General features: G+C 32.9%; 1 protein-coding gene across 3 annotated transcripts in view; it reads left to right on the top strand.

Annotated features, from left to right (window-relative positions):
• LOC101898254 (uncharacterized) overlaps positions 1-14,139 on the top strand; it is a 474,481-nt gene that overhangs the window by 389,022 nt on the left and 71,320 nt on the right. Inside the window, exon 7 of one of the 3 annotated variants that reach the window (XM_059120397.1) lies at positions 2,552-2,622. The gene's annotated coding sequence lies outside the window, so the exon portion shown is untranslated. Of the gene's footprint in view, positions 1-2,551; positions 2,623-7,031; positions 7,196-7,538; positions 7,766-14,139 lie in introns of those variants that run through there. The other 2 variants (XM_020036001.2, XM_020035999.2) reach the window with 2 other exon arrangements.

A 14,139-nucleotide genomic window follows, 5' to 3' on the forward strand; every position in this document is an offset into this window, starting at 1 on the left:
ACGGGTTGTCGGTCATGATCTCAATACCAGTAAATGAGTCAAGAATTGAATTCTTAAAGAACAAGTGAAAATAAAACAGAACTCATTTCTTTTCCCAAAAATTTCCATAATGAATTTGTCGTGGTCTGATAACCTCAATAAAAGCTTTTAATCATTTTGGATTTTACAACAACAACGACAAAAGAAAGCAAAGCTAAAACAAAAGACCTAAGAGAAATACTTTGAATGTAAGATTACCATTCTAGAATACATATGTACATATGTATGCCTCCGGATACTCACTAAATTATTTTGCCAGCTTAATCTTTGTCATATTGACAGGTTACAGCGAAATATATCTGTATTACAATAAATCTGCTAATGATAGGAGGTTATAAAGCCATGTGCATTGAGTGATTGTCTTTTGATATATGACATTTGCAAAATTGTTTTTAACCGAATCAGATATGGATTAGAGGAGTTCTTTCAGTTTTGTTGTTGGCAGTCCTACTGTTGTCACGGTCATAAATCTTAGAGCTATATCTGGATCACTTTTAAATCCGAAGGTAATACGTGTTCCATACGTCAGTTATTTAAAAGTTGAAATTTCCTTTTTTATATTCGAATAAAATCCATCGATTCTTTACTGTTACACTTCACTAGGTAAGACTAAGGAAAGATACATTTTCCCAAAAAAAAAACTTTGTATAGCTATAACTCTCGAAAAGTGTCAACTCATTTTCCTTTTTTTTATACCCTACACCACATAGGGAGAAGGAAGCGAGATAGGCCCATAGTTACTTTTGAGGATCTTCATAGAACCACTTTCTGAGTCCATTTATGCATGTCAGTCAGTCCGTCCGTCCGTCCATGTATCCTTGTGAACAAAATGCAGGCCGCATTTATTATCGTCCATGTATCCTTGTGAACAAAATGCAGGCCGCATTTATTATCTGATTGAGATGAAATTTTTCAAACAATATTCGCTTGGCCCAAGGACGAACCCTTTTGAAATTGGTGATAATCGGATCAGATTAAGATATAGCTCCCATATATCTTCATCCGATTTCGGGTTAATTGTGCACCAAATGGCCAATATATCTCCTTATGACCTGAATTTTGGTACATCCCACCGTATTTAGTCGAGAAGCAATTACATCAAATGTGGATATGATCGATCCGCAAGAATGATGTTTGGTACCGGATATTAGATACTCCTTAAAAATACCTCTGTAAAATTTTATCGAGCTCGGATCCGATTTGGATATATCTCACATATATATCTTTATCCGATATCAGATTTTTTTGGGCAGCAAATGGCTAATATCAGCCCAAATGAACTGTATCGTGGCAATTCCGACTGAATTCATCCTAGAAACAAGTACTTCAAATGTATCGAAAATCGGTACAGATATAGCTATAGCTCCCATATATATGTTTCATCCGATTTGGTGTGTAAGTCCCTCATATTCGTAATATGCATTCGACAGCAATGGTATTTGGTACCAGATATCTTGTAGAGCTCAGAAACACCTTGCCAAATTTTATGGAGAACGGCTAAGATTTGGATATAACTCCTATATATATCCTTAATCCGATTTCAGGTTTATTGTGCAAATAATGGCTAATATCAGCCCAAATGGTGTGAATTTCGGGACGTACGTTTTCATTTTGTAGAACTCGGCTCCGATATATATTTGTTTAATATAATCCGTTTTGAAGTGATATCATGCACTCTATAGCAATGTTATTTGGTATAAAGGATTAAAATGTCTCGATCAAATTTAGTAGAATTGGATATGCATCCTATATATAAGTTCTCTCTGAAACCAAACTATAACTGCTCTAAAGGTGGTATGTTCTACTTCAAATAAATTCTTTTGTTATTGGAACTCTACTAAATATGAATAGTAGTGTAGGGTATCATATAGTCCGACTTTTGAATTTTCCTTATTGTTTTTTTTTTTTTTTTTAATTTTCTTACCCAATATTTTCCCAGATTTTGGATCTGGAATGAAGATATTATATTCCACACAACTGTCAAATTAAAAAAAAACCCTAAAATTTCGTACTTTAACAAATAAGACAATGAGAAATATTAACTTGCATCTCTAATCTAATCCCTCCAAAAATACTCTTTCGTAGTAATCATACGTTGGATTTTGAAAATTGTGTCATATTCTCGAAGGTGCAAAAGTGTTTTTTTCGAATCAGTACTTTTCCCACGTGGCGAACAGTCTTTCCCTGCAAGGTCTTAATAAAGTCACAAGACAGATTTATAATTGTGAGACTATATTTTTAAACCAAATGTAAAAGCATTTCAAATGGGAGCAAAATATTTCTTATCTTTATAGCTTTAAGTTTAATGATGCATTTAATATTTATAACGGCCAAGTTTTACTTTACTTGAAAAAAAAAAACATTTAAATATTTTTGAAAATGTTACCTCCACTTTGTCACGTTGCACTCAAGCAAAATTGGCTTGAATATTTATGTATGTTTTGTTTTAACTAAAATTACTAATTTAATTATACTTATCATTTATCCCCCACCTTCCTCTTTCTCTTTGCAGCATTGTTTTACCTAACAAGTAACAACAAAAAAAACCAGAAGAAATATCTCAACACGGTTAGCTACCACAAGGTAAGAATTCAAGAATTTAATGTTCATTTCGATACACCACAAACAACAGCAAAAACAACAACAAATACAGAAACACAAAAATATTACATAAAAGAAAAACCAACAAGAAGTTCTCACCCATGTTAATGTAATGCAACCCGCAATTTGCCGTGAAATGAATTCGGTGAGAAAAATAACAATTATATTGACGAAACCCACAATTATTCTAAGAAGTAGAAAAAGAAGAAGAAGAAAAAATTCAAAACTAAATTAAATACAATCTGCCACCAGATTGTGGCTGTAACTTCTGCCGGCACCACGGCCACAGACATCGGTTACAGAATCGAAATCAAAGACTGTTTGCTTATTATTCCTCCCCTAGTCGTAAAGAGAAGTCGAGAGCTGTGATTAAATATTCTACTTTTTGGGCATCATCCACCTCGTCAGCCAAGTCAACTGACTAAGTGCGAAAGATAAGAATAGAAATTAAACGAAACGAAATGAAATGAAATCATTTCACTTTTCAGGCAATTAAAAACCGCCACCAAAACGGGATTGTTTGAATTTAGAGAAGTTGGCGAGTGCGACACAAGAGCTGGGAATATTCAACGGCCATAAATGGACTGATTAAAATAAAGTCAAATAAAAAGCGATGATACCTTTTAATAAACTCCAAACGAAGCAGAGGTCGTAAAAATGCCTTAAATATGTCTTCTATCTTCAGTTGGCAGAGATTCCCAAATGTTGTCATTTCACGTGAATATTTTGGGCTGGGATACTTTTTATACTCTACAATACTATGTGTTGGGGGTATTATAAGTTTGATTGGACCAGAATTTATGTAACACTTCGAAATATTGGTTTCCCATATAGGAAAGTATATATGGATCTTCCTAGGTCGCCGAGCTGAGTCGATCTAGCTATGTATGTCCGTCCGTCCGTCTGTCCGTCTGTCCATGTTAATTTGTAATCACGCTACAGGTCGCAATTATGGTTCCATCCTAACGAAATTTTGCACGAAGGTGGGGTTAGGGTCAGAATAGAAGCCCATTTCTTTTGGAGATGATCGCCAAATGTTTAGGAGTTGAAATGGACCAAATACTGAGAAATGTCGGATTTTGCAGTAGCTATACAGGTCGCAATTATAGACCAATCGACGGAATTTCGCATGTAGCTAGAGTTTAGGGCGGGGAAGAAGCCTACCAATTTGAGTGGTCATCGGATAATATTTAGCTGGTAAAATAGACCATATCTTTTGTGTTAAAAAATTCAAAATTTTTCATTAAACCGCGAATATTATAAATCCCCGCAACATCACAAAGCCATGACAAGGTTACTCCTGATCTTTACATTGATGTTAACATCCAACAAATCGGATATATAGCAAAATTTGTGCGATATGAAACTTATTTCTATCAAAGAAGATATGCTTGAAAGATCTCTTATATATCGAGAACGGCTGAACTGATTTCGACAGTTCTCATTGATTCAGAATGGCTTCTTGGCAGGAAAGAAAAAACGTCTAAAAAAATCGCATAAAAATATCTCTCTAAAGATGAAAATATTGATTTTGTAACATTTTCTCATATTTTTTTCAATTTTGTTACATTTTTGGCATATTTTCATTTTGAGTTAAACATTTGGTAATATTTCTACAGCTAACAAAAAAAGCTAACGAAATTTTGCATGGGGATAAGAAGAGGGTCAGAATAGAAGCCTACTCTTTTGGGAGATGATCGCCATATATTTAGGGGTTGAAATGGACCAAAAAACTGCAAAATTGTTGAGAATAGAAAAAGTTTTAATAAACCGAAAATTAACAGTCGAAACCATAAACATATAACATACTCTTTTAGTATATAAAACACGAATTTAATTTTCAAAATAAGTATAACCGTCATATATACAGGGTGGTATAGCAACAAAGCCAAACGCCATAATTTTTCGCATTTTTTTTTTTAATTTTATTAAATGAAAGCAAGAAATGTCGGAAATAGCATCAAATTTTAGAATAAGTTTAAATTTGTTCGAATTGGTCACCATTGGCACGAATTATGGGCTTCAAACTACCAAAGAAATCGTCACACGCTGCCCGTATGTTGCTCTGCGGCATTTTGGCCCATTCCCAAAGCTGGAAATGAAGCAAGGAACTTCATTTTATAACCATTCTTGGGGGGTGCGTGCTGAGTGCGATGGTGCTGAGTCCTGTTGGAATGTCCAAGGTCTGCGGCAACAATGTTTGCGTGCCAAAGGCTTTAATACACCCTCCAGAATATTTTCGCGATAACATTCAGCATTTATTCGAAGCAACTCTTTAGCTCTTTTGAGTCTATTTTCTTTCTGTTGCGGTGTAAGTTCTTGCACTTTTTGGAATTTCAATGGCTTTACTCCGAGCTCATTTTTCAATATTTGCCGAATGGAATATTGCGATATGTTCAGCTCACGAGCCATTTTTTGGCTACTGCGGCGCGGGTTTCGATCAAGTGGCTTCTTTACATTTCGAACCATTTCTGCTGATGTTGCTGTTTTCAACCGTCCACTTCCTTGACGTCTTGCTACGCTACCAGTATCACGGTAACGAGCGGTGGTAGGAGACACAAAAGATTTATTCACATTTAAATCACGGAGTGCTCTAGCGATAGCCACTTGCAGTTTTCCAGCCAAATATATAGAAATTAATGGAATGGAATGTTTTTTACGCTTGTAAACACTATAATGAGCTGTCACTTGAATAATTTTAAGAGCTGTCGGACGAGTGGCTTAAGAATTCTCTGTATTCATATGACGTCTCTGGAATGCCTGAATCTATTCTCTATATATCTATGTTTCGGTCTCTATATTTTTTCATGGAATACACCTATTTTAATGCATTGATTTGGGTAAGTTTGAAAATATTTAAAAAAAATTGAAATGGTTGAAGTTAGAATCTTAAAATCTTGCATATTTCACCATTGCATTTTAAATTACGCGTATCGAATGAATTTTAGTTATGTTAACCGAAATTCTTATAACTTTGTGGAATGAAAGTTTTCTTTTTCCCCGTCTCCTAATCATTCATCATATGCACTTTTAAAACTTGATTGGTATTTGTTATATATCACTACCAATTTTATATCTTTTTTAATCGTATTTTCAGAAAAATTATTTCAAACTAAATAACATCCCAAATTTATTTTCTAATCACACTAAAGTTGTTAGTTCTACAACTAAAATTTACGCCATATGTTTTATGGAGACCTACTCTAATCTAATCTATTTTCATGGATATTTGCTTTATTAAATATTTAGATCTGCATGTTAATTAGTATTCATTAGAAACAATGTCATCTCCACACTGATCATAACACCTTTAAACATTAATACGCTCATAATATGCCTATATCGGTCCCCTCAACGACCGACCCTCAATTTGAGAAGCTCTGATTCAGGACAAACAAAAAACTACAATTAAATGGAAATTTCAAGAATGAGTTAACAATTTGGATCAAACCAAAAAACAAATAGGTAGTCTGCTATTGAGGAAGATTTTTCATGTGTGTGTGTGTGTGTGTGAGTTTGTGCGTATGTGCATCCATATCAGATGCTTAAAAGAAAGCAGCCACTACAGCAGCAGCAGCAGCAGTGTTAAATGAAATATTAAGATTTTTATCGACCAAATCAAACATTTGCTTAGAAATTCAAGCTCAAAACAAAACCGAGAAATAACAACAACAGCAACTACAACAAGAACAATAGCAACGACATTGCAATAAACTGACTGACGACTGGAAAAAAAGACCATGCAAGACTTAATGGGGGAGAAGAAAACTATAAAGACAACAAACAATAACAACAAAACCAAAACACAAGACAAGACCAGAAAAAAATTTATGACAAAAGACTGGTTTTGTTAACAGTAGACTGTTAACAACATTTAACAGAGCGTGTGAGAGAGAGAGAGAGTGCCCCAACCAAGAGAGTAAGAATTGGCAGGCAGTGAAGCTAAACGTCGCTGCTGCTGAGCATGCGCATAGCAGTTTTACAGAGAGCAAAAAAAACCAAAACCACACAAAAAAAGTTTGACGACTTTTAGCCAACCAACAACAGAGGCACGAACGTACACACAACAAAGCCAGCCATGTGTCTGCTGGATCTGGCCAGCAAAGCCTATGGCTAGATATAATCATAAATGAAATGAAAACGACATCACTTGACATTCCTGAGCAGTGGCGCAACGCAGGGCTTCTCTCGGTCACGGCGTCGTCGTCGTTGTCACCGAGCACAACAAGCTGGGTATGTGTGTATGTTTGGAGACCATGCGAGCGAACGCGAGTATTGATCGAATGTTAGCTTGGTGGTTAAGCTTCATTGATTCTTTTGCTATCGGCATTGTAATTTTGTGTTTTACTTGGTTCACTTCGACAGCGAGCGACACTCGGTCCGTTGAGCGTATAAACGTTTGTTTTGCTTGACGGCTTTTTGATTTACTTTTTTTTGGATTAATTCGACGTCATCGCTTTGTTGTTGTCGTCATCAAATGTAAAGCAATCAAATATTATCGTTGGTAATGCTTGTGGTAGTTCGGTATTGCCGTTTCTTTTGAACGTGTTTATATGTGAGTGAGTCCTTAACACAAGTGCTGTGCGTTTCATAAAGTTAATCTTTCTTGTATAGAATACCCAAGAATCAAACATCATCATTATCGTCTTCATCACAGCTAACCATCATCAGAACTAAAATAACAACAAAAAGCCTCCCCCCCCCCCATCCTCTCTCACCACCTTAATTTGCTTGTGTTATATGTTATTGTTGTCGTCATCGTTGATGTCGCTGCTCGCAGGCAACCAACCGACATTGGCGGCGACTTCGACGACAACATCACGACGACGAAGAAGAATCAGAAGCAGAAGACAACGAGTGAAAAATGTTAATACTTTTTTCTGTCTGCCAGCCAGCCAGCCACACTAATGCCAGCAGTGGTTCGTTCTGTCGGTTTAGTCTTCACTCAGAATCCATTTTATTAATGTGTATTAAAGCATTCATTGCGGTTGCGGTAACTGAAAAAACCGGACGGAAATTTTGTGTAAAAGAATTTAAAGAGTGTCAAGCGAATTATAACAAGAAGAAAAAAAATAAAAGTCGACAAGTCTTGAGTCTGAGCCAACCAAGTGTGTAAGGCATTAAAGTGAGTGAAGAAAAAATCGAAAAATTAAAATAGATTTTCCATAAAGCAAAAAGAAAATTCAAATGAAATTTGAAATCAACACACACAAAAAATAAAGAAAAATTCTTATACACTATGTGCAAATTTTAAAAAATGAATAAAATAAACAAAATATTAAAAAAACTATAAATATATATTTATATATATATTTATGTAGAATATATATATATATTCTATATATATTTAACAAAAGAAGAAAGTTATCAACAAACCATGCAAATGTTTTAAAATCACAATCAAGTTTATTGAAAATTATAACCGAGTTGAAAATAAAGCCAATAACAAGTTATCAGAAGTAAATGCTGTGAAAAACAAACAAAAGACTTAAGAAACAAACGCGTTTAATTCTCTCAGTCTCCAAATGCAAAGAGATATAAACAACATTCAATAAATAATTAATCTCGAGCCTATTTCTGGCTGCAAGTAAACTAATTACACATCACTTTTTCAAAAAAGAAATAAAAAATATATAAAAATTGAATAAATGCAAAAATGTGCAACATTTTTATTGTGTTCTTACCATGTAAAAAATTTCAAATCATTTAATAAAGCGGAAATTTGTCTCACTCTTTACAGAATTTAAAAGAAGCAAAACAAAAATAAAAACAAAAGCTTGAAATACAAATATGTTCAACACTGCTATTATTAACATGTGTCATTATTATAAATGAAGCTAAACTAAATTCATAGTGATATTTAAAAGTTATTTTCTTCAACATTATACTATTATTGCATAAATTTTGCATCGTGTAATGAAAACTGCCAATGCAAGTTGTTATTATCACTTGAAAATTACGTGAGTTTAGTGATTTAAATTTAGCCCAACCTAAGTTTCACAATTTGTTTAAACAATATATAAAATTCTAATTAAATATCAGTTGTTAATCTATTGATTTTGAAAAGGGTACACCAACAAAAATTTATTCCTGGACGTTAAAAATGCAAATCATTTAATTCTTTTAAAGATACTTAAAGAAATCAAATCGGACAACAAGGTTATCCGTCATCAAAAAACCAAAGACTAAAATTGTGTTGGTGCCTTACAAATATCCAATAATTTTCCGGATTGATTTTATCTTTTAAAATGCACCCATACCTTAAAACCTATGGCTGGGATGACCAGAACAAGAACTCTTTAGACCTAAGGACCTATAAACATAATATTTAATATTTTTATTCCTTAAAAGAATATATGATATATTTTGATTGCAACATGAATAAGATCATCAAACCGGAGATTAAAATTGTTATGGATGTCTACAAACGTTTTTATAAGGCTACGCGAAACAAAATCTTTTTAGAGACAGTTCTTTCTATGAGTGCGTTCCTTTTTTGATTTTTGAATTGTACTAATACCTAAAGAAAGTTTTGGTAAATATTCCAAACATTTGAAAAGTTAAGGTTCTCTGTATGCCCAGTGAAAATTACCTTTAGGGCGAAGTACGAGAAGTAGTGAACTAATATTTTTCATGATCTCTCCTGACCTTAATTTAAAAAAATATTTTATCACAGAATAAGTTTGGCCTACATCGAAAAATCGATTAATTTTATATGAGACATATGTTTGAGTTTTTTTTATAATTTTTTTAAATTCTAACCGAAACAGTGGAACGTGGAAAATTATTTAAATTTTGGATCTCTTGTGGGGAAGGTACAGAAATGAGTAATAATAGTATTCATAAAACATATCAAATACAGCTCAGAAATACCTCTGCCAAATTGAATCGAGATCGGTTCAGATTTGGAGTGAATTTACGCACTTATGGACGAATTCAGCCTAGAAGCAAGTACTGCAAATTTGGTGAAAATCGGTTCAGATATATCTATAGCTCCCAAATATATGTTTCATCCAATTTGGTCTTTAAGTCCCTCACATTCATAATACGCACTCCACAACAATGATATTTGGTACCAGATATCAGAATTGGAGATGATGATATAATTCACATAAATTCCCAATATACATACATGAGCTATTCTAAATATGCATAGTGGTGTGGGGTATCATATAGTCGGCCGACTTTTAACATTTCCTTACTGTTTTCTTTATTCTTTCGTGGGGGAGGTATCAAAAAAGGTGTAACAATACATTCCATTTCCACACTAGTTCCATTATAAGGCCGGAGATTAATTCACAACGATTTATGGGAAAGGTACAGGAATTAGTCGTCCACTACTGTCAATATTATAAATATTACGATGTGGTTACTCCGATCACCCGATATGATTTAAATTAATTAATTAATTTATTTATTTATTTATTTTTTTTTTTTTGACCATTGTATTCATTTTTCACCCCTGCTCTAACATAGTCCACAATATTACGATTTGTAATCAAAACATCGAGTATTGATTTCATGTATCGATAGTTATGTTTGTTCAAAATGTTCCCCTTTTGTGAGGTAGATACTAGAAGGAGTGGTTCAATATTATTTATTTTCGCGCTGACTGAATTACATCATAAAATTTTTAACATTTGTAAGGGATGTACTAAAAATAGTGGAAAGGTATTGCCCATCTCCAAACTCTATTTAATTTGGCAGAAAGATTTGGACCGAATCGGACACCCCCTTCCGTAGTATCAAATAATAGACAACCAAAACATAAAGTTGGTAGGCAAATTAAATTTCTATTTGAAGTTCTCAAAATAACTACTAATTTTACAAATATTAATTTAATTTTTTAAGTTACCTAAACAGAAATACATTTAAAAAAATTGGGGGAGTATTCTTTGTGCGTCCAAAAAAATTGTAAAATGTATAAAAAATATATGAAAAATAACCATTTCAGATGGGACACTCAAGGGCCCCACCTTGCATAAGTCGATCATAAAGTAAAGAGTATAAAAAATTTTCATTTCATTTATAACTCTTCCATAACTCTTCCATAAAGTATACATGTTCTTGATCACAATAATATTTTAAATCTGGGGCAAGTACATGGTGGGTTCCCCGTGCCAAATATGGTTAATTTCCTGGCGTTGGTATTATATTTAGCGGAAAAAATTTAATTTTTTTGTTAGATTAACTATTACCACCATTCAAAATTACTACCCGTCCTGAAACTGAGACCCATTTTCGAAATGTAAAGGCGTAAATTGAGAGTAAAATTTCATCAGATTTAGCTGTAATTCGACATTTCGGGTTCTCATTGGGTTAGGTTTTTTTTTCTCGCAAAAAAATGGTTCTAGTATTTGCTACAGTCCCCACATTTACCATCTGATTAGGTAGATTTTTTTCTCGTAAAAATTTAAAAAATGGTGATCTACTATTTTTTACTATATAAGGATATTTTTTACTATATAAGGATATTGGTTCGAAGTATTCGACCGAATTCGAGTAAAGAATAAAACTTTCTTGTTTTCGAGAGAGTACGCCAGTTAAAAAAAGAAAATAAATCGATTGTACTCTTTTTCCATGGTAATTTACTCTTGTGAATAAAAAATCGAGTTTCATGCCACTTGAATAAGAGCTAGTAGACTTTGCTCGTTTTCGTTTTGAGAGTAAAATATCGATTTTTTCTAATCTTGCCGAGTACTTTCTTTAGTTTATATAAATATACTCACAACTGCATACAAAAAATCCAAACACTTTGAAGAGCATTGTCCCAATTAATATCGGCAAAGGTATCTTGTTGTTGTAACAAAAACTCTCCTATTCCCAGCGGATTCAAGTTAAATGTATCCAAAGAAACCAGTTTTTGTATTCGATCTGTGTTTGCTTATATGATATCTCGTAATATTCGATATATTGAAGATTTTTGCCTAAACAATGGATTGATCAAATTTTCTACTCAAATTTACTGCCATTTGATACGTTTATATACCAACGAAAAGGAACATTTTCACAAAAGTTATCCAATTTGGCCCTCCACCAATAATTAGTTTGATGGTTACGGTTTTCCGCTGAGTATTTTTTCAAGCATTGGTTGAATTTTTCAGATTAAAATTCCTCGGAGTCCATACATTTTAGTTAAAAAGATCCTTCGGCAATATTGCAAAAAATAAAAAAAGGAATAAATTTGAAAACTTTGAAATTTTAACCCTCGAGCGAGTCAATAAAGGGATCTTTTTGGTCCCTTTTTATTTGTCATAAAATTCTATTATAAGTCCTAGAAGATGTCCTTGGTTTAAATACTGCCCTAACGCCAGGAATTCATATATATTAAAAACACATTTAGGGTTAAAGCGGTACTTTGTCTGAATTTGTAGAAAAATCAATGTAAAATTTCATTTTGAGTCTCTGAACAAATGTTGTTGTCTGAAAAATGTTGAATTCTGAAAATTTTGGCCCTTTTTCTCATATTTTCGCTGAATATGTTCTTATCTGGACAATTGCCAGTCTGAATTGATCAAAACCCTTACATAGTTTTGAAAATCTACAAAGAGCCCCTATAGTTTGAGATATATTTTGTAAAATTTAAGATAGAGCTTTGAAAATCGATAGAAATCTGTTGATTACACCCAGAATCATTGGTACAGAAAATTGGCCATATTGATTCACATTTGAAGTAGTCACCTATAAGGATAACTCTTATTTCCTATATTTTTCGCGTTTTTGTCATGTTTTCCATTTAATTCAGCCAAAATTTGGCATTTTGAGCTCTTATTATGTGGAATCGCTATTTACAAAAAATTATCAATATAATTCCACATTTTGGTACAACCATTATATAAAGATACCCCCGATTTAAATTATTTTAAGTGTCTTGACCATATTATCCAATCGACCTTAGTGAAAATGTCTAAAAGTAAACTTTTGCTCTAGACTATTTGCTGCTTATTCCGATATTTATATCAATAATAATAGTAAACCATATTTTGCATCTTCCTATATTAATGTGACGTTGATCTCGAAAAAATCGATAGAACAACTTAACAATTAGTACACATATACTATGTGGAGACTCTCACACCAACTACTGCGATATTCACACAAAAAATGTGCGGTAAAAATACATTCGCATCACTGATTAATTTACACATCAAATTAGCAGTTAATTTCCCTCATCCATTCCAGGGAGAGAAATATAGGCCAATCAGAAGAAATGTGAAATTTAATTTTTAAAATCAATAAAAACATTGAATATTCATGAATCGAAAACATACACACACAAAAATAAATCAAAAAACGGCAACTGTTTTAAATGCAAACACGAAATAAACAACAAATTGATTTCTTCTCAACGAAAATGTAGAGTAAAACAGATAAAAAACCCAAACTCAATAAATTTCTATGCAAAACTAAAAAAAAAATCAACAACAAATGGAAATTCAACAACTTGTTAACAAAACTAATGAGAAAACTAGACAAACGACAACAGCACCAATGTGGAATAAATTAAAAAGGCAAATCTGAGAAAAAAAAATAAATAAACTGAAGCAACCCAATGTGTTGGGTTTATATTTAGATGCTGAATGAAGAGAAAAATAAATAACCACCACCCAAACAAATTCCAAGCAATAAAATGAATCATCTGCTCAAATTCCAAAATACGTAAGAATAGTTATTGCCATAAACAGTTAATCGAAGTTAATTTTATAACGACATAACCGATAAATTTTATATGCATATGGGTTCAGGTGAATACCCAAGAAAATCCAATTTGAATTTGAACTCCAAATCAACACTCGATGAGAATTATGTTCCTCTGAGTAAATGTGAAGGTGTGTATCTTTAACTGCCATTTTCGCAAATCTTTGGCCAATGCCTTTGGCTAATGCCTACAGTTTCTTTTTACGAGAGGTTACAAATGGCAAATGTGCGTTTGGTATCCATTAAGACTTGACTAAATTATGAAGACAAAAAAATAGATGTGCATACAAAGGTCATTGTAATGAAAATAAAGTTTGTTTTGAAGTTTTAAATGTATGTTATCGTAAAACTATTGGCCAAATTTTAAGTTCAAGGTACTCGCCACAATTTCCATTTGCTACGAGGGATGGTATTACAAGTTTCAATTCGCACTAAAAACCACCTATCATGCTTCGCTTTAAGAATTAAGATTTGGGGTGTCAGATCAGAAGACAAAATGTTGTTAGGGACTTCAAAATGCTCAGTAATAGGAGGAAGAAACTCGATAAGAATATATCAAATTACAAACAATTTGGCTAGAAAATTTGGCCAGGAATCCGTCAAAATATGGGAAATTTAAAATGTATAAATATTTATTTATATAAGAATACCTTTTTGCTGAGACAAATCTTAATAATTTTGGGGCATAGTCATATTAGATAGAAAATTTTAATCTAAAGGTACGAAAAGTGCGTAAACATACTAAATAATGTACAATGGCGTCTGCGCCAAAAGACAAAAATCAAAATTTTCCGATTTTCA

The sequence above is a fragment of the Musca domestica genome, unplaced genomic scaffold (assembly GCF_030504385.1).
Source record: "Musca domestica strain aabys unplaced genomic scaffold, Musca_domestica.polishedcontigs.V.1.1 17, whole genome shotgun sequence".
In the NCBI taxonomy this organism is placed as follows: Eukaryota; Metazoa; Arthropoda; class Insecta; order Diptera; family Muscidae; genus Musca; species Musca domestica.